General features: G+C 34.2%; 1 protein-coding gene and 1 long non-coding RNA gene across 11 annotated transcripts in view; one reads left to right on the top strand and one right to left on the bottom strand.

Annotated features, from left to right (window-relative positions):
- The window catches only part of LOC127871298 (calicin-like), a 205,060-nt gene that overhangs the window by 44,727 nt on the left and 146,681 nt on the right, over positions 1-13,652 (bottom strand). The window contains exon 1 of one of the 9 annotated variants that reach the window (XM_052414073.1): positions 5,164-5,286. The exons of the other annotated variants lie outside the window; for them this stretch is intronic. The gene's annotated coding sequence lies outside the window, so the exon portion shown is untranslated. Of the gene's footprint in view, positions 1-5,163; positions 5,287-13,652 lie in introns of those variants that run through there. 9 annotated transcript variants of the gene reach the window in all.
- On the top strand, positions 2,684-11,607 carry LOC127871306 (uncharacterized). Of its 2 annotated transcripts, none has more exons than XR_008045282.1 (3): positions 2,684-3,154; positions 3,610-3,686; positions 11,548-11,607. It is a non-coding gene; the product is annotated as an uncharacterized LOC127871306 (long non-coding RNA). The 2 variants fall into 2 exon arrangements; XR_008045283.1 differs by lacking the exon at positions 11,548-11,607 and adding an exon at positions 10,848-10,866.

Genomic DNA, 13,652 nt, shown 5'->3' with positions numbered 1-13,652 from the left:
ATACTGGAAAAACGTCTTTTCTTATAATACTTAGCAGATAATCGAAAGTAATTGTGTATTTTATATGTCCAATTACACTTTTTAATAATCCAGGTTGAGTGCGTAATATTATTATAATCAAACAATGAATGAAATCTACACTCAGATAAGATCTATATATTTACGAAACGATTATGCATTAATTGTGGGACAGTTGTGAATAAATCAACGAAACCACACCTTCATCCAATCAAAAAATATACAATGTGAAGTTGAACAATAGCGATTGGTTAAAGGCGTATCCAACAATCGAGTAATTATTTTTGATTGGTCAGAAGTAGTTTGCAGCAGAACCGTTGTGCATATCATTAACGGATAACTATTTTAGGCGTGACGCAATTATAGACAAATGATCGAAAGGATGCCAACACTACACTTTACACTTTGATCTTAGTCAAAAGGCCGAGAAGCGATAATTGGTGGCATAAAGACATCTGCACCTGTTGACAGTTTGTATTTACACGGATTAACTTTAAATGGGTACAAGTGTCAGCAGTCGATTTTCTATTGTTCTTAGAAGACAACGGACGATGTATCGATAGACAAATTGCTATTTTTATTTTTCGCCACTTTACCGTATTTCACAAATGTTTAATATTTTCGAAGTTATTTTTACATGTTTTTATTTGGACTTATTACGAAGATTATTGCATTAAAAACCAATGTAAACATGAGTATTTTCTTATCGGCGGACATTTAAGTAAAAGACGAGTCGGCCTTACCGTAAACAGTCATTATCTTCCGCTTTGGAGATTTATTACTTTAAAAAAAAGGCACAGAAATATGTTTATTTTTTATTTTTATTTAGTACCTCATCCATAAGTCGAGTTGACTTTTAAAGTCAATTTTGGGAGCGTTTTTAGGTCGACTTATGGCCGCAAATTTACGGTAGAAGTGATTTGGTGTAGAAATGAAGAAGTTATAGTAAAAGGCAATTTTGGGTGGGTGTGACATATGTGGGCAGGGCGCCCCAGGGTTGGTAATTGTGCCATGCATAGTTGAGATTGACCGTATTGTCATAAGAGAAGTTCAGTATCAATTTGAAGTGAATCGGTGTTTAAATGAAGAAATTATAGTAAAAGGCAATTTTGGGCGGGTGTGGTCTATGTGAGCGGGGCCCCAGGGTTGGTAATGGGGCCATGCATAGTTGAGATTGACCGTATTGTCATAAGAGAGGTTCAGTATCAATTTGAAGTGAATCGGTGTAGAAATGAAGAAATTATAGTAAAAGGCAATTTTGGGTGGGTGTGGTCTATGTGGGCGGGGCGCCCCAGGGTTGGTAATGGGGCCATGCATAGTTGAGATTGACTGTATTGTCATAAGAGAAGTTCAATATCAATTTGAAGTGAATCGGTGTAGAAATGAAGAAATTGTAGTAAAGGCAATTGTGGGTGGGTGTGGCCTATGTGGGTGGGGCCCCAGGGTTGGTTATGGGGCCATGCATAGTTGAGATTGACCCTAATGTCATAAGAGAAGTTCAGTATCAATTTGAAGTGAATCCGTGTAGAAATGAAAAAATTATAGTAAATGGAATTTTTGGGTGGGTGTGGCCTATGTGGGCGGGCGCCCCAGGGTTGGGATTGGAACCATGCATAGTTGAGATTGACCCTAATGTCATAACAAAAGTTCAGTATCAATTTGAAGTGAATCCGTGTAGAAATGAAAAAATTATAGTAAATGGAAATGTTTGGTGGGTGTGGCCTATGTGGGCATGTCGCCCCAGGGTTGGGAATGGGGCCATGCATGGTTGAGATTGACCGTATAGTCATAAGAGAGGTCCAGTATCAATTTGAAGTGAATCGGTGTAGAAATAAAGAAGTAAATGTAAAATAACCTAAAAAAATGAGTGATAATTTCTGACGCGGCCCCACCGCAACCGCTATAACTTTTGACCCAGGGGTCAGATCAAAATTCCAAATAGTGCAGGGTCGCACATATGCTCATAGCTACCATGTGTGTAAGTTTCAAGGTTCTAGTGCTTTTAGTGTAGGAGGAGATAGTGGCCAGGACGGACGGACAGACAGACGGACGGACGGCGGAGATAACGACAATATCCCCACCTTTTTTTCAAAAAGCGTGGGGATAAAAAGCGAAACAAGCCAATTTATGCAGTTAGAAAGTTTATACTCGAGACTCTCATGGGGGCGGCCATTGCTGAATGTTGAAACACGAACGACAACTCTGCTAGGAGCATGTTATCAATGGAAATCAACGAGGTCGAGGTATTTCGATTAGAAAAATCGAGTTATCTCAATCGAACTGGCTCGGTCTTTTACATTGATCGCCATTGTGAAGAATTTTTTGACGATTATCATATCTTAGACGATGCTGTTCCAGCATCGTCAATAATTCATATAAATTAACAGGCATATAAAAATATGAAAATCTATCGAGTATATCATCACGCATAAGAAAGCCCTGTGCACATTATGATTGAAACTTATTGGATGTGATACATAGAGAATACTATGTTAGTGTGAGTGTGTACATAAATTTATCCCACGAGTGAAGAAAGGTTTACATGGCGAGGCTAGCCGAGCCTTGTAAGCCTTTCTGACACGAGTGGGATAAATTTAAGTAGCAATAACCACGCACCTGCTATGCAAATTATTGCGCAATCGGTGTTCAGGCAAAAAGATGACCGAAAAATGTGGGGTGTTTTTAACGCTTCACTACGAGCATGAAAGAAGTAATCCAAATGAAAAATTTGCATATGTGGGAGGAGATATGTCCAAATAAGCAGTATCTGACCTTGCCATGACCGGAAAATAAAAAATCATTGCTCAAAAGTGAAAGTAAAAAATTCGAAGGCCAATATTTTGCAGAAAGAAGGCATATTCACTTGAAATTCAGCTTTTAATAAATCAATTATTGTGTTTTTTTAATAAATTCTAACCATTTGAATCAGGTATATGCGCGTGAAATAATATATATTTATTTATTTCCAACACCACTATTCCTGTGCAGTAGAGTTACTCCCCTTTACGCGGAATTATTACATTGTTGTTACGCTGAATTCGGGAGCGATCTTTTGAGCAGTTTTACGGATATCGGTACGATAAACACAGTATTTGTTTGGCAGGAAGAGAAATCGTCTCATTTGGTATCGATGCAGGTATGAATTCACTTAAATCACCTAAATGATTGTGTTAATTATGTCAAAGAAAATCTGTTCCAGATCGTACCCGCGCCATGTCGTACCGGACTTGTCTTCATTTGTAACAAATGTAAAATGTAACTTCTGTGATTGATCATAATCATAAAATTAAAAGCTAAGTTACGTTATTAGTTTTATTAGTTGATTATACGTTTAGGGAGCATTATAATTCGCACACCATCTCATTATTAGTTTTGTTAACGTGTTAAAACTGCTAAAATTAATTTCAGTTCTTATTTCATTTACATGATTAACATACAAAAAATAAATGGATATTATTATATATAAAGGTTAGGTTCTAGAATTAACCTTTGCAAAATTGAGGATGCAATGCTAAGACTCGGTTATTATGTGTCGCAGGTTTTGTGCATACCGGTATTGAAATTCTATTTTATTTACTTGTTATTTTATAGAGAACATGACTGACAAAGATCTATTGGACAGTGATTATGATGGGATTTCACAAATACATGAGCACAGTTACATTGTGGTAAGTAACATTTTAAGCAGTTGCATGTTGAAGACATTGAATTTGATGGTTAACAATTATATCCTGAATTTAAGGCCACAATTAAAATATTGTTGGTTTGCCCTTTACCGACCCTAGATTTTACAGGTGGGTAGGTAGGTAGGAAAATTATTTTATTTTATTTTAGAAATTATATTTGAAATACACTTATAGTCTATGAATATTTATAACACTGGTTTTAAAGCACTGTTGCAGTGTAAGAAGTCCTATGTAGCTTAACCATATCTTGTTTGCTGTTTTCTTGCATACATTAATATCAAATGCATGCGTGTGTGTTATTACATCAAATATGTGTTCAATCAATGATGTTAATTGCTCTGAATGTAAATCAAATATATACAATAAGGAAAACATCAATACCACTTATTGTAACAAGATATTTATAAATTATGATATGCCAATGTAATTGTATAAACTATCATGCATGGGTTTTGGTTACTTCGGTTTGCAGTAAGTATAAAACTAATTAAAATCAGTTTTCACTTGAATGAACGAATGAACAGTAAAGCAAACCGTGTAAAAAGCTATAGAAATCATTTGACTGACTGTGACAACCAAATTTAAACAAAATAAATCTTTCACATTTTCATTTTAGTTCTAACTTCAGGTTAAAAGCGAAAGTAGATTAATATGCGCAAATATTTACTTCATTTGAAAACTGTTATCCATTTCAAACTGAAATCTTCCGTTAAATAATAATACAAACAAAATGTTCAAAGCACAAGAGATGCTGTTCTTTGAATTTGTTTAGATCGTATTCACAATTATACAGAAGTTTACATGTTGACCTTAATTGAACATTAACACTGTCCGCCATTTTCATGATTTTGATTGTTTTGACATGAAGCGAAAATCTTTTCTATTTCCAGTGCAAAACAATTTTAAAAACTCGTAAATTAATTTCTTTTTAATGAAAATAGTGAAAAAAATTATGTTAAACCATAGGTGATATAAAACCATGCATGACATGTCTTCAAAAAAATAATTTTGAAATCGGAACCACATGCACTTTATTGTTTTAAACAAAATGGCGGACTAAGTTGAAAGTTTATAGACGCTTGCATAACTGCGCACCTCCTATTATTCCAAAATATTGACTACAGTATATGTCATTCACTGCTGTTGATAACGATTCCTAACACTTCCCATATACATTTGGTTTAAAATCATATCTCGCAATATTGAACGCATAATTACAATAACCAGTTTTGAAAAAAGTCGCACATAAATCAACCTTTACAACAATAATTGTTGTGCAGACACCTTTTTAAACAGAAGATTACTCCACGAGGTCGGATATTCATGTAAAAACAGTCATTTAATGAGCGAACGCATGCAATACATCATTAAGTCCTTATTTAATTAAGAGCGGTGTATGCACATATTCGTTATTGAACATATTCCTCTTAATTAAGCACAATATATTTAAAGAACATACATTTTTCTCGTCGATGATAGAAGCTTGTCACCGTTCGCCAACCAATTTCACTCCTCTGCACTTAACCTACTGCAAGATGGCTTAACTTGTCGAACGTTCTCTTCGCACGTAAACCACTTTGACGGTTGGGATTGGTGGAATGTTTAAGACTTCCTAGTCAAAGATCCTAGTAACAAGTGGGCTGTAAGCGAAATAAACAATACAGCCTTGAGCGTTCCGGCCGTTGAACCATTTACGCCCTTAGTCCTAGTTGAAATGACAAGTGATACTTGAAAAAATTGCGATTGCTATAAAGCGGCCCGTACATGTGTAGAAACCGCGCTCTATGAAACGGTTTTATTGAATGTGCGTGAAGTGTCGTCCCAGATTAGCTTGTGCGGTACCCTTCGTGTGTGTTTCAATTCCTGTAATTTAGTATGTGTTTGAATAGATTTTAACCGAATAAATTTGTGATTACAGGTTTTCAAGTTATGCTGTTAAACAAAAATTTGCATATTCATCATAATTTTCTTTTTTTTTTCTTTATTTTATAATATGTGTTTAAAAGCGGGTGCTGTTTAGTGTAAATTAGCTTTTTGCACAAAATGAAATTGATATCTATTGACATCTATGGGTTTGTGTGGGTTTGTGTTCGAGAGTGCAGTAATTTTCATGGAATGAATACTGGGTATAAGGATAATTTATAGAATGTAAAGAACTTTAAAAGCAGATTCAAATAAAAGTATATGCTAGATATTTTATACGGGTTCTAAGATATCACGTTACACTGACACATTTTACTGTGAGTGCTTCAAACTTTTCATTCACTTGGTGACTTTTATTAAAATTTGTAAGCAAACAAATACAACACCAATTTCACTATTTAATTTAAAAAAAAACGACGCGACTTTTCCCAATCTGAAAGGCCCCGGCCCTGTTCTCGAAATGGTGAAGAATTAAAAAAAAACATTTGTAACTTAGCCAAGTGACTTGCGGAAGTAAGTAAACGATGAACAATTTAAGAAGCATATACTTCGTTAAAATGAAAGCAATTAAAAACATGTGTGTTCCCATACTGCTCGTCGGGTCCAAGAGATATATCCAAATCATCCCAAAAAATAAATGCTGCAAGCTATAGATCCCGCAATTACGTATTTGCTGAGTGTTATTATGTCATTTGCGAGTATTTGGGTAAATACATTCATATTGAACTGTTCAGTACGAATAAAGTTAAAGTCAAACATATACATTTTCGTGTAAATAGAAATAAGTGCGGATACTTTGTTAGCGGTGTAAGGGCCTCAGCAAAAATATATGTAAGTAAAAATAAATAGTTTGTACATGAAGAAACATCTGTTTGGACTCCGGACCATTTTAAAGGGACCTGTTCACGTTTTGATAAATTGAAAAAAAAAGAAAAAAAATGTTTCAGATTTGAAATGTTCGCAGTAGTTTTTTAATAAAGAAAACAGTAATACGAGAGTTGCCTTCAAAATGAACAAAAGGAATCCGTGTTTTTTCAAGTACATCCACGGTTTTCTCGAACCATTGTTGTGTTAGCAGATGTGTTAAATACTATACTTCAATGAACATGCAATTTGTAAATATTATTCAACATGCCTTATAAGAACATTAGTGAAGCTGTGAAGGGCATTGTTTGAGGCCTTTTGAGATGCAAATGCAGTTACAGGAGCATTCAAATGAACTAAAATGATGGACCATGCTATTTCTTTGGGAAGTATTCGGAATATTCGACATGACGCTACTGTATAGCGCAGAACAACGCCTGGTGGTGCTACAAATTCAACTTCAAGTAGACGTCCATATAAGGTCACGCCTGACGTCGAATGCAAAATTCGTCGGTGGATCTCTAAAATCAATCCGCCGACCCAGAGAAAAAAGGCATTGGGCACAGGAATGTTCAAGGGAACAGTATACTACATCATTAGGCATGTTGTGAAAGTAAAACTACGAAAGAAGTTCAAGGCTCATCAGCTCAACATGGCACAGATTCAGAAGCGCAGGGCCAGGTCTTGGAAGCTATATATCTAAAGCTTAAATGTGGCAAGTGGAGAGATTTTGTTACAACTGACGAGCGATGTTTTATCTTGGTGGAAATTATGAAAGAAGAAGAGTATGTTATGTCAGAATGGGAGAAAACGTTGGCGATAAACTGAAGTTTGTAAAACGTGATGCGTTTGCCCGTGGCTTCATGGCGTGTGCTGCTTTATCGTCCAGATGTAAATCAGTGATCAGAATAATTCCCAAAGAGACCAAGGTAAACTCAGAATACTATATCAATAAAGTTCTGAAACAATTTATACGAAAGGATGTACCGAGACTCTTTCCGGTGGATAAACACGTCATGACTTTCCATCAGGAAAGTGCATCTAGCCAAATTTTAAACACTGTTTTCTAAAAAAAATATCAAAACATTAAGTTCATAACACCCGAAGAATGGACTTGAGTCTCAAGATGCGGCCCAAATGGATTTTGGTATATGGGGATACTAAAACGACGCTTACAGAATCGACACGTAAACTCACTTTCTGGTCTAAAAAGAGCTCTGAAGGACGAATACCGCAAATTGAAACAAACAACCATCAACTTGACGTTAAAATCTTGGCCAAAGCGTTGCAGGATAAGTTACAATTGCCATGAATCTCATATTGAGCATTTGTTGCAAAAAATGTATTTAGATTATAAATTATTCATATTTTTGTTTTGTTCGTCATGAAATTGGGCACCTCCCGTACTGAACATTTATGATGCCCTTAAATATCCATTATTTGCATCTTTTGGCGATTTAAAAACCTGAAATTTATAAAGAGTTACAAACGCGATACGATTGAATAATTTGGAAAACTGAATTGATATCGTTATATTTTGTGACATTACGAGGAATGCTTATACTTAGTATAAAATATGCCATGAACTATATCAGCATGGATGAAGGAGTGGTTAAAGCGCTAGACGTTTACTCCAAGTGTCAGTGGTTCGGGTCCAGGTAAGGATTTTTGTTTTATACTGGAGCTCTTTAGTTCCGATGTTTACATTTATCAATTTAAAGCATTTAATTACAAACTTCAAACCAGGTCAAAAATCAGTAAACAAGCCCCTTTAATATATACAGATTTATCATTTCCGTTTTATGCGGCGGCCACTAAAAAACGGAAACGGTCGCTTGCTGAAACAATAACAACATTATTGTCCTTAATTCATGACTCACTGACTCACTGTTCTTTTTCCATGAATGGTGTATTTTTAGTTTGGTTTTGGAATAGTTTGCAGACGGATAAACTGCACGATGCTGAGTTTTTATATCGTTATTCAAAAACGTTTTCCTGCCAACAAGAAGTGTCCATATTGCAAATTACTAGAAGTTGGTATACACATGTTTTAATAAAACGTACTTAACCCACCGCGAACGACAACGAAATGATGGTCAGAACATTTATCATTATACTCAATTATATACATGGTTAATTTGTAATTTCACACATTCATAAAAACAAATATAAGAAATAACTTGACGTACACATTATTACCTTTTTATAAATTATTCACTCGAAATGCATTCAAGTAAGAGATTACCATAATTAATGAATCAAATTAACTTAATTGACTCGCGTCATTCGAAAATTGGTCTTATGCCATATGCGACCAGCGTAGCTTCAGACCTGCCTGCGCATTTGCGCAGTTGGATAGTCGATACCCAATCCGCTAATGAGATCACGAAACCTCAGATGACATTATAGCGGACAGCGTAGATCTTGGCCGCCCGTAGCTAAAGCCGATGTTCGCATGTCCGTGAATATAACGAATACCCATATAACATAATCTAAAAACCACCAAGAATTGTCTAATGTCAGATATTGCTGACAGTCAGATCCTCGGACTTGCCTAATTTACAAAAAAGGCGTAAAAAAGTTGTTTGTTTTCACCAACCCAATTGCACTAATGTCCCTACGTGTTTGTGCGAACCACACCCTGATTTTCGGTATTGCAATATTAGTTTTCGATCATATTCACTTAAAAAACTATAACATAAAAGAAAACAATCGATCAACTTTACCTAACTGACTTCCAATTGACCAAAACCATATAAATATATAAAGTAAATACAGAGTGGGAATATTTCTGCATGTCATGGCATATTCTTATTAAGGGTTATCAATCGTAAAAGAAAAATTTAGAAAACAAAACTAACTTTTAGTCGACTTACTTACCATCATGTTTGGCTATGTTAGTGAAACTTTCTTTTGGACTAACTATACGAAAACTTTGTACTTATGTGCTCTATAACCCCTAGATAATCTAACTTTCACCTCCCAAATTTTTTTGCTTAAGTGGTAATTGTAGGCTCATGTACTACTTAAAAGTACCCCGGGTACTCTGAAGTATACTACCATGTACCCCGGGTACGGAGAATACGCTTAAAGGCACCCGGCCAAACTCCGGCGTACTTTTAAACATATTTCCACACATATTAACACAGCATGGACATGGACCTATTTGTGTAGGTCCCTGGGATGTATAGTTAATAAAGACATACGTTAAGAGAAATCTAGATAACACAAGTGGAACTATTTAAGTTTATTTAAGGCCCATTATTGTTCATGTTGAACATTTCAATCGTGAATTAAGATGTTATTAAGAAAATGTAATAAATCATTAAATCAGTTAAGTTAATATTGAGAACAGCTCAAACAACGTTTATTTCAGGCAATAAACTTTGATTTTACATGTAAAACGTTATTTAAATAAAAAAAAATAGAAAGCTATAGACAAAAGCTGATATGTTCTTTTCAAATAAAAAAAGTATGACATGTCCTTACATCTTACACAGTTTTGCAAACGAATAACTCCGGTACTTGTTCATTTAAAATCACAAAATTCATTTCCGGCTAGATATTTTTGTATTAGCTTGATAGCGATTTTTAAATATAATATTGCTAAAAACCACTATAGTTTTAGACTTAAGTAGATACATAATTTTAATTAAAAAAAAAAACTATACCTGAAATCTTACAGAGTTCCGCTAATAAATATTTCCGGACCAATTTTAGAATCACAAACTTCATTTCGGCTATAGATGTGTCTATTACCTTTAAAATGAAACTTACAAGGGAAATATTAATAACGAAATGGTAACTGTAAAGACAAACAAAGATATGTACTATTCAATAAAAAAGCCATCCTCGGTCTTTAAGAACTGTTTATTGGAATAAAGCGGGTGTACACTATGATAACGTTGTAGTCTGCCGAATTCTTCAGTACCGTTTTAGTAGCGGGTGACGTAATAGCCAATATGGCGGCGGTAAATTTATGGATTCTCGGATTGTCTATCGGGGCATATGAAATTCCAACCATCGCAGCGACCTAGATCGGTCAGGGGCGATGGAAATGGACAGGGATAACGTGCGCGACTAAATATTGCAGTCGGCTCTTTTATGATCGGCGAATACGAAAATAAAAAAAAAATACGTTTTCAGAAATTGCAATAAAAAATGTTTGGGTCGGGGGGTAAAAAGTGGGTCGGTCGGTAAAGGGCAAACAAACTTAATTTTAATTTAGGCCTAAACTTAATTATTTAATAATACAGAATATACACATGCCCCTACTGTAAGAAATAATATTATTGTTGGAAATGTACTTTGTAAGTATGATGACAAAAATATGTATGTGTCTGCTCATTTGCATAGATATCGGACTCTGACGAGACCTAACCACCTTCACCTTTTGGTTGACAGGAATATTCCAGTTAAAGATCAGTTGTTCAACAGCCTTTTTGACAAACAGTATGTGTGACTGCATCTTATTATTAATTTTAATATTACTATTAAAATGAAATTGGAAATTACTTCAGTTGGCAAAGGAATTCCAGTTATTTCATCATATGGCGCTACATTAAAAAGATGACTTAAATGGATGAAATATTAAATTCCTTTACAATTGGCTAATTTTGATCTCAGCATGATTTTTTAGCAAACTTTGAAAAAAGAAACATTGAATCAGTAAAAGCTTGTAGAAAACATTTGCGGTTAAATGTTCTGTTCTTTCAGTTTGTCAGTATCACTTAATTAATATTTGCATGCAGTGCACTATTATATTTCAGCATCTTTGGAGTTCCTTTCATGAAGAAAACAAGCTCTTAATTAATGTATCGACAATGATTTACTAAATCCAAGAAGTTGTTTAAAGATATTGAGCTGTTACATACATTCGCCTATTATGAGTTCGAAACTTCTTACAGTAATTATTATAACATTTTTTAAATTATTTTATTATATGTTTATCTTTTTATGAATAGGTGTGTGTTAAACTATTCTAACAAATAGTGTTTCTGTTTCATCTTACAAAAGTATATAAGATTTAATTAGCAATGCATTGTCGATCTTTTAGAATTCCTGGTGCTGCCATTCCTAATCAACCGACATATCAGAATTTTGGATAAGAATTCAGATTACTTGCTGCATATTCAACCGTAAGTGTTTTTCCTGTTCAATTTAACTGCTAATTCATAAATAAAACTTTGTTTAAGAGAAATAATATTACTTAGAAAATGTTCTTAAATACCAGGTTGTATCACATTTGTATTGGGTGGGTGGGGCAGTTGTACATGTTTTGGATAATGTTGTTTTTTTAAATACTAACCAAATAAGTTTTTGTTTTTTGAACATTTATTCTTGTTTTGTTGTACATTATTTCAACTGTGATATTGAATCACATGCACATTTGCAATTTAGAAAAATCAACTTTGTATTGTCTATTTCAGGAATTTTTGGGTCCTGGGTTGGTGGGGGGTAACGTGTTTCAGACCAGAATCCTGCCGGACCATCCAATTGCAAGGACATCTAACATAGCTGAAATGTATCTGTAATGAATTATTAAAAGTTTGGATAAAAAATGTGTTCTTAAATCATTATTTTAAACACATTATACACCCAGATTGACTATTTTGAAAAAATGAAAAATGACAATTTTTACACATGGGATTTTTCAATGTTTCTGCATTCACTAACATTACTTTAGACAATGTAAGATAGACAAACCATACATATTTGGAAATGGTTTACTAATATCTATCAGAAAATGTATAATTTTACTGGGTTTATGTCAATTTTCAAAATCAGTGGTTATTGCTAATTTAAGTACACAACCACACTAACATAGTATTCTATGTATCCTACAATATTGTTTTATTTAATTTATTCTTAAAATAAAAGCAAAAACACATTAAATTAACTGAATCTTACATTGCGTAGTAATATTTATTGTGATCTTTCCTGTTTACGGAAATCGGAATAGTCCTTAAGAATTCCACGCAAAAGAAAAGTAACGAGACAAAATATCGCTATACGCCTCGATTCAAATTTAATCAGCGTTTCAAATGTAACACACTCAAGTAGAACACAGACGGTTGTGTTCAAACTACAATTCTTGTTTCACCACTGTAAAAAAAAACAAAAAAAACATGGTTCCCGCCATTTTGAAATTTACAAAATGTGTAGACACATACCGTGGCTATGTAAAGCATGATTCAGCATTTATTCCCGCCGATATTGTTAATTTTAGTCTTTAAAGAACTCTTCTTTTTACACACTTTATACTTACTTACATAAAAGTATTGTTCAGCTCACCGAAGTTGTATAATAACCACGTCCATGTTTATTTTCGTAATGTTTAATTTACTTCCATGACGAGGTAAAATTCTAGACAAATTTCTTCATCACCATCCATCTTTTCCATTTTAAAGCACTGGATGTAAGCAGGCAATTCTTTGTGGATAAACATTCTTTGGTCGACTGACAAAAGAGCGACTAAATCATCAAAGAAATTACCATTTTAATTCGACATTTCCTTCGAAAAGTTAAAGAACAATTCACTGACACTTTTCTTAAATTTAATCCATCAATTGTTCAACAAAACATCGCGTTATTCAAGTACATTCGACATTTTAACTAAATCGAAAATGCAGTCTCACCAGTTTCATTCCAGTTTTATATCCAAACACTGTGTTTTTCACATTCATAATATTATAATAATCCATCGTAAACACACACACTCGTAAACACGTTAAACGACTACGTACGGCCAATGACCTAAATGACGCAATCAGGGGTGAAAGGTCAAAAAAGTAGTCCCTTTGTACATGTTCTATAAATAACTGTGCTATAAACCGGATCTGAAAATAACAATGGAGAAAACCTAATCTTTTCTTTATTAGTCGTATTTGTTTTATAAAATCATTAAGCTGTAGGATAAATGTTATATCATGATGCACTTTCAAAACAAGTTAGTCATTACAGATAGAAAGATAACGGAACAGATTCTAAGACACTGCATTCACAACCCAACTGCAGTTCATTAATTGTATAGGCACAGTGTGTTTTTTCACCATTTAGGGAATGGGGCCTTGTCCCTATTGATTTGGAACAATCGTTGCATTTTGACTAACTTGGTTAATTAGTGTTGTTTTTGTTTTGCTAACAAATGCTTAAAAATTG

The sequence above is a fragment of the Dreissena polymorpha genome, chromosome 3, assembly GCF_020536995.1.
Source record: "Dreissena polymorpha isolate Duluth1 chromosome 3, UMN_Dpol_1.0, whole genome shotgun sequence".
NCBI lineage: Eukaryota > Metazoa > Mollusca > Bivalvia > Myida > Dreissenidae > Dreissena > Dreissena polymorpha.
The sequence above is the reverse complement of the archived record's forward strand: the minus strand, read 5'-3'. Positions and strand labels throughout refer to the sequence as shown.